Below are 12263 nucleotides of genomic sequence, written 5' to 3'. Positions count from 1 at the left end.
GGGGTGGGGGCGGGGCTTCACTGGTCCCTCTAAGGCGGGAAGCGCCGCGGGCTGCGGTTCTGCGAGCATCTTTGTTACGCCCCGCCCTGAGCGGGGACTGCCCTGCCGTAGCGCTCGGCGCAGAGCAACCCTAGGCCGCTGCCGGGGCTTTCCCCGCCGCTCCGCCTCGTGCCCTACACTGGGCTTTTCAGCCAGCGCGGGCTGGAGATCCCTTGACTGGGGGCCGAGTTGGCATTGTTAGGTTTACAAGCATGATTCACAGGGGAAACTCAGTGGTTTCCCATAGCAATCCATAGCTGGGGGCTGGAGGAGCTCTCAGCAGAAATACTGCTCTATTTTTCCAGCCAAAAAACCCCACACCAGAGTGAAAACAAAACTGGCATTTTGTAAGCCTGCCTCCAGTCAAAGAAAAGCAGCTGAGAGCCTGTCCCTGCTCTACCTGTAGGCAGGACCATACCTAGACTCCTGTCAGCCCCAGGGGAATTTCTAGTATCTACTGCCCTTCACCAAAGATGATGATAGTAATTGGACAAGGGGGAAAAAAATCACCGTTTTCAGGCCCCCTTTCTGTCGGGGCCCTTGGCAGCAACCTGGTTTGCCCATGCCTGTGTCCAGCCCTGCCTCTGGGCACCATCATGCTACTGAAGCATTTCAGCAAGGCTGTAACTCACAGGTGCTGAGCATCAGTTTGCATTTCAGGACACATGGTTGAAAGGCTCTTTCAAAATAAAGGAAAACCCAGTCCTCACACTGGCATTTCTATTTTGGGGAGCAACTAACTGCTGTTCACCTCCTGTCTGCCAGCAAGCTCAGGCTGGCTTTCCATGCCAGGCCAACATATGGAAAAAAGATAAGAGGTGGAAACAGACATAAGCTGGAGGGGGTTCCTCCCTGCCATTTTTATGTGGAGTGAGCAAGGGGTGCTTTATGGTCTTAATAAAATATTTCCGCGCCCCCCATGTCCAATAAAAGATATCACTGCAGGAAATCTTTGCTGCCTCCTTCGTAGGCATCTTTCAACTAAATCAAAATGTCTTTGTAACCCCACATAGTGCATCTATACTTAAACTCTAAAGGCACATCTAGATGAGCGTGGTTGTGTGGTTTGCAGCACCACATACCATACAGTCCGGTGTTCTCTGCACTGCAAGGGCATGCTGCCTGAGTGTGTACTGCACCAGGTTTTTTTTCCAGGGGTCAAAAAAAACTGGGGGGAAAAAACCTGGAGCAACTCATACTTAGCAAGTGCACGCTACTGAAAAGTGGAGCCAGGGCCTCCCAGAGCTGCGCTTCGCTGCTAGCCAGGCTCTGCATGGCAGAATTGCCATGGCTGCAGCCCCGGGAGGCCCCAGGTCCCCAGGTAAGGCTGCCAGGGCCAACACAGTGCTGCCCCAGCCTCCCCTACCTGACCCGGGGCAACTTGCCATGTGCTAAAGCACACATGGCATGGGAGTTCCCTGAGGACAAGTAGCAGTGGTGCAAGGTGCACTGCTGCTACTTATCTCCCGGAAACCAAACATGTACACACATTTGGACACACCCTGATGGGCAGACTGAGAGCTAATGGCAATGTCTTGTGTTCAGGTTAGACTAGGGTGGCCACTGAGGCATCCTCAGACTAGAGGACAGCCCCTTGGTGAGGGGCTGCAGCTAAATCAGCAGTGAGAGGTGGGGCTGCCACCCCCTTGGCCAGTCAGCAGCAAGGGGCGGGGCCACCCAAAAAGACGGCTATTAGGTCCATGAATGGATGAACATGTGGCACCTTGTGAAAGGAGAGAGAGCAAGTGCTAGGATCAGCAGCAAGTTTGTGAGCCTCTGCAGCTCAGCCAGCAGGAAGCATCACTGCCTCCCCCTGCATGGTGGTTTCATGTATCCCACAGCTCTGCCATTCTCTCTACAAAGTCCGGCCTTGAGAAAACATGGCATAACAGGTGTGAGGCTTGAGCACTCCCACCCCCTACTGCAGGGGTGGCAAAATGCAGCCCAGGCCATTCTGTCTAGCCCATGGGGCCCCTAAAAAATTTAGAAAATTAACATTTGTCTGCCCTGGGCTGCCTGTTATGCAGCCCTCGATGGCTTGCCAAAACTCAGTAAGTGGCCCTCTGCCCAAAATAATTGCCTGCCCCTGCCCTACTGGGATCCGGTCTCCCTCCAAGCCAGCTCCACACTTGGGACCAGGGGTGCACACTGTGCAGGGACCTCACCTCCCCACTCTGCCCAGCAGCATTAACACTGGGCACCTGGGAATCTGCCCTGGGCACATTCTGGTCAGAGCTGGTCTAAGTGGGGGTCGGTGGGCATCAGATACCTGTGGCAGTGCAGCCAGCTGCCTGGTGGGACCTTCCCTTCCTTCCCCGGGAGGCAGACAGGTTGGCTTGTCCCAGAGGAGAAATAATGGCTTAAGGAGCTGGCTCAGTCACCCAGGAACCCAGAGGCCCCTCTGCAAAAGCTGCAGCAGGACACCCCAGGGACTCAGCAGGCTGCTCTGTGGGTATGAAGATGGTAACAAGTCTCCTCCCAGTCCCATGGGCGTTCCAGCAGGTACAAATGCAGCGGGCCACCTGTCTGCTCTCAGGGTAGAATGAAACCATCCTTAAAAAGACTCATGAGTATTAAGTCAAAGCATTACTGCTTAAATAATAATACTGAGATATTCTGAGTATTGTAGCATATGTAGAAATGTATGCCACATCCACCGCCATAGTATAATAGTGGTAAACAATCCTACAGTATTAGTTTATAAGTTGAAGGACAGAACGGCCTTTAGGATGAAGATTACTGTAATAAAAATGAGCATAAGTCAGTATATACTTGTCACAAATACTTCTGTCTACTCACAACTTTATCAAAAAGCATAGATTATTTCTTAGTGACGGCACACAGATAGGAGTAGATTGGTAGAATATGTCATGAGTGAATTCATTTGCATTATTTCTTGTTTGCAGCACTCCGATTAGCTACATGCACTATCATACAACATCAAAGTCTAGAAATACTCCTAAAAAGTAGATAAGCAGACACAGTTAAGCTGCTCATTTTCCCCCTCAAGTTGTGAAAAGTGCTGGAATGCAGTTGCAGGGAGTCTGAATACATCCAACTGATGGTTACATCAGTATTCTTTATAGGTCTGCAGAAATGGGTTTATATAAAAATGACTGTTGATCACTACTTGTTCATGAACAGAAACATGAGTTTTGGTTCTGTAATGCCCAGCAGACATTATTTATTGGAGCAGTAGCTTATTGCTGCCAGTGCCACTCAGGCAGCCAGAATCTGACAATTCCTTTGAGACACAAGATGAATCCAAAAATCATGGCTAGTAGCCACAGAGTTCCACTGCAATCAGGGGAACTGCAGCATCAGACTGTCATTCTAACTTCTGTAATATAAAGCAACAACTGAAGTTGCTTTATTAGCAGCATCATATTAAAGGTAGAAGTGGGCTGGAAATGTGCTTTGTGTTTAGGAATGTCCCTAAAGCCTTAAGTACATTCCTAGGAACAGAAGTATGAGAGGTAGTGTCTTGCTCTGTGCAGAATAACAAGATAGTTTGTTTGCCTGGAGGATGGGCCATGGAGGCACAAAATCACCATCCCTCTATGAGTACAAATAGTAAAATGCAGGTGATGCAATTTCGGATTGTCATCTAGGAAAAGACTTAAGGTTGGCTAAAATGCGTTTAATGTTTTTCCTTCTCTCTTTAGAATAACGTACAAAGGAGGGGCAAGCTGCCAGTTCAGTTGTCTATCATGAAGGCATTAAGATTAAATAATCATAATAGTCCCTTTCTGGCCTTAAAATATATGAATGGGTTGAATTGACATTTGTTAATTGTCAGGTTAGAGAATGTAGAGTTCTTGCAGGCTTGGCTGTAGTCAGAGAGGAAACTGCTGATTAGCTGGGAGTATGGAAGGAGACTCTCTTCCCGACAACAGCACTTCAAATTTGTGGATTATAATTCTAGAGAAGAGGTTTGAAATAGGTTCTTGGCTGCCCTTTTGAAAGTAATGACGCTTCTTAATAGTAGTCTGCTGAAGAAAAAAGCAGAAGCACAAAAACCCCAAAATCTTATTCAGTACTTTCAATCTGTAGAGCATTTCACAACCATTAACTCTCCCCTCCATAACACCCTGTGAAGTAACAAGGTAAGTATTATCATCTTTATTTTATTTACATTATTTTACACCTCCCATCTCCATCTTTCATGGTCAATGTGGAAACTGGTGCTAGAGCTAGAAAGGATTTTTTTCTTCATAAGAGAAAGAAAAGAATTTGGCCCTAGCAATCTAACATGATTCCACAAAAAAGGCAAAATATTAAAATCTTGGCTGACATTCTGGCCTTTAAACTTCTGCCAGTTTGCTGCTTTGCCAAGGGATGGGTTTATCTGAAAGGAATGTTAGGTTTTCCCTCTTTCCTGCATTCCTGCTGCCAGTCCTATTTTTTCACTTTAAGCAACTGCCTGCTTTTATTTTAAAAAGATATGTGTGAATGAAAACATGCTGTTCCTTGACAGCTTAACATTTGATGACATTTAATGATGGGGAAGCAGTTTTCTAATACCAGTGCTACTTAAAATATTCAGCATCTTGCCATTTCCCTGGATGAACTGTTTATCATCCAAATGTACTGAAAGACATCAATTCCTTTCTATTGTCTGCAGCCAACAGCAAATAATTCTGCACTGCCGAATTAACAGACAGCTATGCCTTATCACCGAAGCCAGAATGCTCTAATAATCAACCCTGAAGTCTCCAATACAGATTATCAGAAGACATTATATAGATCAGCAAGGCAAATTTTCATTTTAAGTGAAGTGTTTTTAGAAAACTGCAAGTTTAAATGAGTTCCTATGCCTCAACGATATGTTCTACTGACAGTTTTACTGAAACCAAGTTCAGGAATATGGGGTAGCACTTCAATTGATTGTTTCATACACTATCTATTTTAATGTTGTTCTAGTATCTTTCCACAGTATTAGTTATACAATATTTTAAAAACTCCCACAACTTGTTCTGCATTGCAAAAAGTGAAGGACCTATGTTCAAATCCAGTTTTTCTAATTGGCTGACTGTCATGCCTACTTAGTGCATAAAATTAGCCCATTATACACAGGATTCATAAAAGATTTGGGGAAAAAAGGCAGGTGGGCAGGGGCCAGGGTTTCGGAGGGGAAGGGAATCTGAGGAAACATAGAAGGACAAAGAACAAGCTATTATTTTCGAAAAAAAACCGTGATAGTAAGGATCAATAAGTTTATATTACCAGAATCTGCAGTTTGGTGGTAAACATCAAAAGATAAATGTGTTAAGGTTTTAAGCAGACAGAGACTATTTGCAAATTGTGAGTTTTATGATCCTTATTTCATCTCAGAGAGCTTTGAAATTGCTTGTTGCACATCCCTCCTCTCTGGCTCTTGTTGCAGTTGATGCTGTAGGGGGATAATGCAGTGCTCCTCCTTCACACAGCTGGATTCAGGAGTATTATGAGCATTTTTAAAGTTTTACAATCAATCTTGGAAAAATATTACTTTGTCCTGGCATCTCTTAAACACAATTAGAACTAGATCTAACTTAGAACTGAGCAATAAGCCATGTAATTATTGCAGGAATCATACCAATTCATAATTCCCACATTTTTTAAATAAGATATGGAGAGGTTAAGACTGAGTTCCTTACTCAGGAAAATATTAATTTAAATGGACACTGTGCCTTCTATTTGGGACTCCATTCTTATTGTTAGCTGTTTCTTTTGTCCCCTTTGAAAACTGTGTAGCTAGCCACTTTCAACTTCTTTCTGATTTGAAGTAGTGGAATTTAGAGGGTTATTAATTATCATCATCAAATTTGAAGGCCCCTGGGAACTGGATCCAGTATCATAGAAGATTCAAAACTTCTTATTACCATTTTGTATTTGTCAAATCCTACCAGAAAAAGATTAAATCTTTACTCTCATGAAGTTGACAAGAACATTATATCAAATTACATCAATATCTTTTGTCTGAATTGAATAGGCAGAAATTACTCACATCTGGGTTGTGAAAAATAGCAAAGATTCTCCAACTGAGGAAAGGAAGGGGTGGGGCCATGGAAGACAAGTCCAGCTCAGACAGAACACCACACTTAATAAAGGAGGATAGCTGTGGCCATGTTACTGTCCATGTACACTCAGCTGTGTGGCTGCAAGATGCTTGTAATTCAGGATAAGTATAGATATTGAAATGTCCACTCCCTACTAGAAGTGTCCCACATCAGGCTAGATGGACACAGGCTAGTAATGCCTGGAATTACTGATAAGCTTGCATTACTTCTATGCTTGTAGTTATGTTACATTCCTGTTTAGGTCCTAATCACCCTCAGATTTCACTGACTTGCATGTTAGTACAAGACTGGTGCTTTGGTAGGTAGCAGTAAAGCAGTATCTAAACAGTATCCCATGAGACCCTTACACAGGCCTTGGGACCACAGGTCTTGCTTTCATATGCTCCAACCCTGCCTCTCAGTCTCTGGCAGGCTCTGCCCCTCATTGGGAATAAGTACAGAGCCTGTCTCCACTTCCTGTCCCTTTAACACTGAGTCTAAGATTCAGGGTGTCCCCAGGCACACTTTTCAGTGGCCTGTACATACTTCCCTAGTCCACCAGATGAAACAAAAACCATTAACATGGGTGCCTGCCCTGGCTGAAACAAGATGCCCTACTTGGATTAGCCTCACTCTGCAGTGGTGCTTAAAAAAACAAAAACAGGAAAAGACTCAAAGTACTGATCTCATGCCCAATAAAGGTTCTTAAATTTTCTTCACCCTGGCTGTCCTCTGAGTCTGCCTTTCCCAGCCCTTATTTGGCCCTTGGGCTCTCCACTCCAGAGGTCTGCTCACTGTGGCTCCTACAGCCATACTGCCTCTCTAGTCTGAGGCTTGGGCTTATAAAGTACCTTCTGGGTCACCTGACATTTCACCTCTACCCTCTGGGTTATCATTTACCAGGCATTGCCTTCACTTTGGTTTGGCCAGCATCTTGTCTCAGTCTTTTCTGTCTTAGTTTGGCTCTGGCAGCACTAAAAAAGCATGAGTAGAAAAGAAAAAGAAAAACAATGAAGGAATTGAGCGAGGAAAACTGAGAGAGGAAGAGAAAGCCATGCAACCCTAGACCCTTTCCCTCTTCCAGTAACAGGGTAGGGGCCCTGTTACACTGGCCAAGACCGTGTCCTTTTCACCTTTAAATTTTCTGATAAATTGCACGTTCAATGAAGCATTCTAGCTGTGGTCATACATCCCCCTTTGTGTGTGTTTGTTATAGCATATACCCGCTCCTGCCTTTAAACTATTACTTCCTAGGAGTAGGGACTTACTACTTGTTTGGTATTTTTAAGGTGCTAGATAAATAAATATTTTAAGCCTATCCATGTTAGCTGTCACTATGACTCGCTGATGTTAACTTTTTCCATATATATATTTCATAAACCAAAAAGGTTGCTTAAAAAGTTAAGTGTGACATACCTACTTACATGGATGAAAACTCTACAAAGCAAGCACATACCAAATTACAAGACATCTCTTCACTACAGTCCAATGCCACACACAGCTTGCTTTCACTGAGTCTTCACATTGTCTCAAGGAACTTCCTTCTATCTTTAGCTGATGAAGAAACACAAACATGTTAACTTCTTTCCCAGCATAATGTTAACCCTTAATTACAAACTCAGAAGCAAGATCAACTATTCTGCTTTGACATATGTGCAGATGCTGTATGTTATGTATTAGTGGAGGAAGCATGAGGTAGGAGTAGGTAGCATAGAGTACATATCATAGCTATGTATAGACCCAAGGGCTGCTCCAATATTAAGGAAAAGTCACCAGGGCCAAAGAAACTGTAGATGCTACTTCTTAGCTAGGTACTGTCTAGTTCTGCTTTCTTAACATTTGTATCTGTTTTGAAGATGGAAACACTTATGGCAGATAGAGGTTAGTCCTGAAATTTGTATTTGGATCCAGCTGTGAACTCTGACCTATGCCCCCTAACTTCAATAATCTTCATTAAATAGAGATTAGAGTATTTCCTAGACAATAGGGCCTGCTGCTCAATCCTATTTAATTCAGTGAGCGTAACCTTGGACTCCAGGTTTCTAAATGCTATGGAAGTAAGAATTCCAGACAAAATCTGAAGTGTTTTAGGGTTTATTTCCATAAAATCATCCATTCCACCACTCTTTTGGAGCTCAGAAACATATATGATGTTAATGAATTGAGTTAGCTATAATGTTTTTCTATTTGGTTAATATATATAACTACTATCTTTGGCAATTCCCCTGCCACATAAATATTTACTCGTTGCTTTAGACTTTGTCTGCTTACTTCACTTGTTTATTTAAAATGAAGGAGCCAAAGTTACTTTTTTACACCCTAAATTCTGCCACCTAGCCAATGTATCCTTGGGAAATAAGCTTCCTGGAGCAGAGAACATACTTTCTTGTCTGTCTAGAAAACAGTTAACATGGGTTCAGTACTGAACAGGCAGTTAACTATTCAAACCAGTAAAAAGAAAAAAACAAAAACTGCTCAGAACTCTTTGGGTTAGATCTAATAAAGAACTTAGAAAGACTGTCACATCTAAGATTGCAATACCCCCCAAAAAATCCATATGCCATGTACAGACATTCAGTTTTGGGATAGTAGCTACTATCCCAGGAGAAAACACAAGTGTACGTATGTTCAGAATTTTTATCCCAGAAAAAAAGGGCTGTTCCAGGAGAAAAATAACTCCCAAGGAACAATCAAGGTTAAATCGCCCCCAAAAGAGTTTCTTGTGGGAGTGCAGATGTCTCTACACATTCTCTTTTGAGACAAGCCACAGCACAGTCCTTCAGTATCCCAGGGTACTTTGCATCTGCCTGCCTTCTCTTCACCCTTCCCTCCTGCTCCCACTGCCCCTCCCCCTCCCCACAGGAGACAGGGGTCTGCTCACTGGACTCCACTGCTCTAGCTAAGCAGGGAACAGAGCAAGCCTCCTCCACAGTCCCACATTGTGCTGCAGGGACACACAGACTGACCCTGAGCTAACAGCTTGCTGATAAAAGCAATCTCCCAGAGATGTAGATTTGGCCACTTCCTCACAAAACTCAGGAAGGACATGTAACCAGGTCTTCCACTTTTTGGAAAGAGCTATAACCCCTAAGCTGTTTTTTAAAAGGTGGGCGCTAGCACCACTACCACCACCTTGTTTTGAAAGACTGATCCCTGCTTTTATTCAAAGAATGGGTGGAGCTGCCTACTATCAAAAGGAGATTCCATATTATGGAACTCAAGGGACAGGCATGTATTCCTGAAGTGGGCATCTAAGACTTAGGAGTCGCATCTAAGGCATGCTCCATTCTAAGCATATCTTTCTGGGTAACTCTAGGAGCCTCCCTGCTCATCCTAGAGTTTTGGGGGTTTTTTTGGATGTTCATTATCAGGTACCTGACTCTTCCCATACAGAGTATGGGGAGCCCGGGTACCTAATTTCTGGGACCTGGATTCCATTTCAGAGACCAAATGATGAAAAGTTATGTCTTGCTGCACATAACTTTTAGGCCATTATTTATTGGATCTAGCCCATAGCACACAGAAGCACATATTTGTGATCCCCAAACTGAAGGGAGCCAAAGAGGCTGCACAGAAGCACACAGAGCAGGCCTGTATCTCTGGGTAGTTTTATGGGAAGAAGGAAGATCAAATCAGAAGTGAGAGCTGCTTTATTTGTACTCAGGGTTAGCTGGGGAGGGGGGTGTTCCTGAGAACTGTTTTCATTGAGGGACTTCAGGTTTTACACTCTGACTCTAGAAGAGCTTCATTGGTGCCTGGCCACCTCACTCAGGCTGCCTCATTTTCCCAGGGCTAGTTTCATATCGGTGTGATGTTGCCATGTGTTTTACAGCCTGATTTGTGAGAGAGGCTACACATCCCTACTCTGACTGGCCTTGATGCCAAGCATTGTGCAGATGAAGTGCTGCACAACATTCACATCAGACTGTTACTTTTTTAATTCCTCAAGCTTCATACCCAACTCTGTAACTCGTGCCTTTGCATGAGTTTTGTTTAATTTGGCTGTATGTTATATAATCAGCCTTTTGTTTTCTCTTCTGCTTTTGATCATTTGATATAGGCTGCCTTCTTAAATTCAAACAGCCCTCAGGCAGCCTGAATCACAGATGTGAGCTTCTTTTTTTGCGCTGTTGTATAAGTTGGGGAGTTGCAAAGGTCATGGGAATGAGTTATTTAAAAACTGACATATGCTGGGTGCCAGCCAGGTTAGGAGCGATGAAGCTCAAGGAGGCATCTGTGTTTCATATTTCAGCTTTGACTGTTATGAGCTGAAGAGACTTGGGGAAAGTACTTTTGCTTTCCTCACAAACAGCACTAATGTGCAGCAGCAAGTATTCCTATTTTATGTATTTCCTATAAGCATATAAAGTTGGATTTATCACATTAAGTGTACTTTAAATACCAAATCCATTTGCAAGCAGTATTATCATAGGCAAGATGAAATACCCATTAATCTTTAATATTTGACAGATTTAATCTCTCCTTTAACCTACGTTTCTTTTATTTTATTTGCAAAAGGTATGTATTAGATTTGCTGCTTACTCTACCATTCATCAAAACATCAGTTCTTGTTGTCAGCCACACTTTTCTATCCAGCACACAATAGTGGGCCTCATCTAGATATCTATACATATTATTGGAGCTTCTATATAATCTTCTAGACCAATGACACTGATCTTATTCAAATGAAATATATAGAAAAGGAGGTGCATGTAGATGTGCTATGAGAACTGTTTTCCTTCTCCTTAGCGAATATATTTAGAGACATACAAATGATCTGGAAATAATTTGGCTAAATTGCAAAATCCAACATCTGCAAACCATCATTTATCTCTAGTTTCATGTAATAAAACACTATTAATCTGATTACATTTACTCTTGGCGTACAGAAGAAGACAATAGCCTAGGATTGGTCAAACCACAGTGAGGGCACAATACTTGCTCTTCTATTCAGGCTAAATAAGGGAGTAGTACGGCCTCTTGAAGGCTCAGATCGAGCGAAAACATTTACCCTACCGTAGCAAGGTTACTAGGTGCCTTTGCACTGCTCCAGGCCCTCAGTTTGGGGGAAGCCAATAAAAAGTGGCTGTTGCCAGCACCTGTGTGATAACAATTGTGATCAAAGTGACAACCAGAACTTGCTACTGCCCCAGGATCCTGGGCATCTGTTGCTGTCCCTACACTTCTGAGTAGTTAAGTGCCTCTTTTGTAATAGCCAGAAAAATAAAGGACACTGCCTAAAACACAGATCCACATGGCAAAACAGAGCACAAGTTATGCCGTGTGGGTTGAGTAACAGGTTCTGAGGACAGATAGAGCAAATAAAAGGCCTATTCACATCACCGCCAAGCATCACACCTATCCACTCTCAGACTGCTGTTCTGTGTGAATGCCACATTCCAAAAAAGAAGCAACTTGGCTACCTTAAAGCAGCCCCCAGGCATCACATAAAACTATTTTTATACTTGCAGGTGTACTTATTGGCATGTGATTGCAGCTGTTTTATACCATCTCTTTCTGGGACTGGGCACATAGAATATGATTGAGTTGCAAGGTTATGCTTTTAGGGCATTGATTTGGGGAGTCATCTGTCTGTGTGTTTAAGACATATGGGAGGAAATGTTAGAAAGCCAAGAACAAGATCAGAATGAACACTATGAACAGGTCCTGAGAACACATGAGAGGGACCTTGGGACAAAGAGAATTGAAACTGGGCAACAGCCCAATCTTATGTTTGATTCCTGCTGTGTTCAGGGAAATCAAGCTTTGTACATATATATAACTAACAGGACTGCATTAAAGCAATACTCGACACTGTCACCAATTATTTTTCATAAAATAACATGAATTTGGCTACGTATCCATGTCGAAAAGGGATAAAAAGAATCAGCATGCTTGCCTCATAGTTGGATTATGAATCCTCAAGGGTTTAATGAAAAGTAAATCTGATTTGCCTTGAAATATTTCTTTTTCTGTTATAAATAAATATATTTGCAAATTTAATATATGCAATTAACATAGTCCATGTACTTTACAAAGCAAAATGAAAAAGGGAGATCTTACATAAAATCAAAATGGTAACACAGCTGGGGCAGTACTTGAACCTATTTCTGGTGGAAAATGTCTGCCTACATTGTCTGCTTACTTCTCTTTCCTAAGAGGAAAAACCCACGCCTCCAAAAG

This window comes from Crocodylus porosus, unplaced genomic scaffold (genome assembly GCF_001723895.1).
Source record: "Crocodylus porosus isolate Cpor-Errol unplaced genomic scaffold, CroPor_comp1, whole genome shotgun sequence".
Classification (NCBI taxonomy): Eukaryota; Metazoa; Chordata; order Crocodylia; family Crocodylidae; genus Crocodylus; species Crocodylus porosus.
Note: the sequence above shows the minus strand (reverse complement) of the source record.